The sequence below is a fragment of the Phytophthora infestans genome, genomic scaffold, assembly GCF_000142945.1.
Source record: "Phytophthora infestans T30-4 supercont1.1361 genomic scaffold, whole genome shotgun sequence".
Lineage (NCBI taxonomy): Eukaryota > Oomycota > Peronosporomycetes > Peronosporales > Peronosporaceae > Phytophthora > Phytophthora infestans.
Window position 1 is genome coordinate 1 of NW_003307236.1, and position 3,829 is coordinate 3,829.

The window sequence follows — 3,829 nt, forward strand, 5'->3', positions numbered from 1 at the left end:
CCATCTTAGGCTGAAAGCACCATATCCCGTCTGCTCTGCGAAGTTAAGCAGCCTCAAGCTCGGGTAGTACTCGGGTGGGTGACCACCGGGGAAGTCCGGGTGCTGTCTACTTTTTAGCCCGTTTTGAGCTGTTTACCGACTTTGCGTGTGTTTGCAAACGCAAGATATGATGTCTGGCATGTGCCCACACGACATCTTGGTTTTAGTATGCCTGGCGAGCCACTACACACGAGATCTTGTTTTTTGTATGGTGTTCTTTAATTTGATTATTATGAAGATGAAAGAGAACCGTTAGAACGGGTATGAAGGGTGTTCTAGGGGTGCTTTTCGGTGCTCTTTCACGTGGACATATCGCAGCATGCGACATGTCAGCGGAACACTGTCTAAATTAATAAATACTGTTTTGGCCGATTTCTAAAAGCGTCTATAAAAGGGCATAAGTGCAATGACTCGTCTTTGTAACCCTGCGGCCTAGGCGTAGTTTTTCACGGGGGAATCCGAATATCAAAGGTAGATTTATGTACAACATGTACTTTTTTTGCAACATGTACTTTTTATCTACGGGACATAGACATATGTAAAAACACACGGCGGAGCCGTTCCCGCAATCAGAATTTGTCTAACTCTTCTAGATCAAAAGTTATTCAGCGAAATGTGAGACTTTGTTTGGCATGCTCTTTTTTTAGGTGGTTTTTTCCGGTTTAATGTGCCGCCCGGCAGATCTGGCCTGCAGACTTTAGCAGAAAACTTGGCGCATGTGTTCGCACGACCGCTCCCAAAGTTTTACAAGCATATCTCCAGTAGTTGCTTCGCAATGATTTTTTTAGTGACGCCAAAAAACGCCATTTTCGCGGAAAATGGACACCTTGGACGGCCAAAATCACCACTTTTGGCCATGTTTGGCCCTGCACATCCAGGAAGCAAATGAGACTGCTCCGTATAAAAACTGCCCTAGGGGTGCTTTTATGCGCGCATTCCCGTGGTCAAGTCAGATTTTGGCTAAATTCAAATGCCTTGTCTATAAACACTTTTTTCGACCTAAATTTTCACCTGTTTTGTCCCGAAATGATAGCACCCATTCTTTATTTGCCTATATATCGCGAAGGAGGCAACTTTTTTCCTGTTAAGTATAGATAAAAAATTTAATTCGGCGTTTTAGCGCACGAGGAACAAAAGTCTCCATACAAGCTACCCTCGGTTTCTAATGACTTTTTGAGTTAGGGAAGCGTGGATCTTCTTTTTTTCTTGTTCCAGGACTTCACATGAACTTCCAACTCAACTCGGAATTGTCATCCCGGGCCCACCACGCATCGAAACGACACTTTTCTCGGTACTGGCGAATAAAAAATAGGTCACCAGATGCGCAAGAGTCTGGGATGACAGAATATCAAAACAATAACAGAATCGTTAGTACTTTTTTTGTCACCAGCGCCCTTTTTCTGTTTTCGCGTACATAATCGAGCATAACTTTATCAATTTATACCATATCGACCGATATCGATTGTCACGATAGTGTACTTTTTTTAGGCGCACATGATGGTAAAAAGTTGGAAACGAAAGCTCGGTGATGGCCGCAAGCTTCTTGGGGTCAGCTCTGATACCTTCTGGCGAAATTTTATGCGACAGAAAGTCCACCTTGGGTTGGCAAAAGATGCTCTTGGTGAAGCTAATGCTGATCCGACACTGTGCAAATCTTGCTAGTAATCGGTCCAGCGTCGCTAGGCAGCTGTCGAAATCCTCGCCACCGAAGCAAATGTCATCCACAAACGACCGTCGACCAAATACAGGTACCAGCGATGATTCGTCTGGCTCCCCGTTCGTAAACATGTCAGCGACGGGGCTGTTGACGAGTTGTAGTACAGGGTCGGTCTCTACCGGTGCTTCGCGGTCTGCCCGCGAACTTCGTTTGAAACGAATTCTCGGCGCTTGGCCCACGACGTTCCTTGGCCTGTTCTTCAGCTAAACGCATCCTCTCCGAGTATTCAAACCAACCTCCTTTAGGTTGAACGAACACCCAAAGTGCGTTGTCAATCATACGCTGGTAGATCATCGGCGCGTTCTTTAACCCAAAGGGCATGCGTAACCACTCAAAATGTCCTAGTGCGCAGACGAACGCTGACACTTTACGCGCTCGCAAGGTCATCATGACCGCCCAGAAGCCGCTTGCTGCATCCAGCGAGCAGAACCATAGGTAGCGCTCGAGATCTGTTAACAGGTCGTCGACTAGCGGCATTGCATACTCCATGATCGCGGTGATAGCATTCACCATCTTGTAATCAATGCAGAGCCGGCTGTCCAGCCCGTTCTTTTTCATCACAATCACGATCGGCGATGCCCATGGACTGTCTGAAAAGACGATCAGTCCTGCACGCAATAAAGCGCGCAGCAGCTCGTACAGCTTGCCGAGAAATCGCAGCGGCACGCGTCGGGCACGCTGTTTAATTGGGGCGTGCCCCTGTGTGTCGATATCGCATACCGCACCGTAGGCTGGCGGCGGTAGTGCGTTACCACTAGCAATCAGGATGTGCTCGTGGTTCTTTAGCGTCGCGACCAGACGTTCTCGGCGTTCAGCCGACAGCTCAGGATCAGCAACATTAGGCGCAGTGTAGTCAATTGTCGTGTTGATCTCTTCGGTCAGATCCGGCAGGAATGCCAGCTCCTTCGCGTAGTCGTCCAGGCCAATGTTGTTAGCTGGGTGTTCGTAGAAATCATTTCTCGTATCCTCCGTTGCTTCATTTCCCTCGGTTTTTAACACTCGAGCAACCGAGATGTATGTTCCGTCCAACGCCGCTACGGATTCTTCCCTTGACTCAACATTGGCATCCGCTTTGATTTCAACAGTCGGTACTTGGTCCATCTCCTTCCCATCCTGGTTTCCCATCTCTGGGCCATCTGCCGAGTCGTCGTTCGCAATATTGAATGCGTGGGCCGCCGACATATTGGGTTGTTGACTTTTGTTCCGCTCCTCGTTCTGCCGCTGTCTTGACATTTCGGAATTCGCACCAATCTTGCAATGAATACTCGGTGCCGTACTCAACACCTTCTGCGCGATGCCTGTATCCTCTGGATCAACCACCGGTGGCTCGTTCGCAGATTTGGTGACACACAAGGCCGGGACAGCTTCGTCAAAACGGGTGACTCCATTCAATCCAGTGCCGTGGCTTGTCGCTTCCGTGGTCACCCCTGACTGGACACTAACACTCGTTGGCGTATGTACCACGTTCACCGGTCTCGGTAGTTCGTGTGTACGCACTACCGAGGCTTCGTTCGCGTTATTGCCTCCGCCATGGGTTGTCGTGTACGTGTCCAAAGGCTCTGCGGAAGGCTGACCGTCGGCCGAATCCCCGGCTGTCACCCCAGACGCCAGACAGGCTTCCACTTGTTCACGTTCTTCCAGGATCAGTGCCCAGCGCTCTGCACATGTCAGGCGATCACTAGAATCCACTAGCGAGTCTTCTAGAGGTCGTGCTAGTACCCCACCGGGTTCTGGGTAGTATGGTCGATCAACTGCTGAAGGCTGAGTTGCAATCCTGTGGTGTAGCAGGATCAGCAAAATCTGCGAGATTGCCAGATCCAACTTACCAACTGCGCCCAGACACCGACTAACGGAGGGGGTCCCCCGATGATCCGTGTTCTGCTGAACTTTCCTCACCTTGTGTACCCGTCGGTAGGGCGGGATCTGCTCTCTCGGTAACTTCCGAAGAGTTCAAGTGGTGAAGCTTGAGTGTCTTGGCGAGACGTGGGGATGGGGTGGAGCAGCAGTGGAAAATCTTCACTCTGCGTCCGTGGATGGTTCCGTATCCTAAGCGAATATTCGAGCTTATGGATC

The 3,829-nt window shown here is 49.7% G+C and overlaps 1 non-coding gene across 1 annotated transcript; it reads left to right on the forward strand.

Annotated features, from left to right (window-relative positions):
- On the forward strand, positions 1–113 carry PITG_33527. Its single transcript, XR_009934921.1, has one exon. It is a non-coding gene; the product is annotated as an 8S ribosomal RNA (ribosomal RNA).
- Positions 114–3,829: the final 3,716 nt, after the last annotated feature.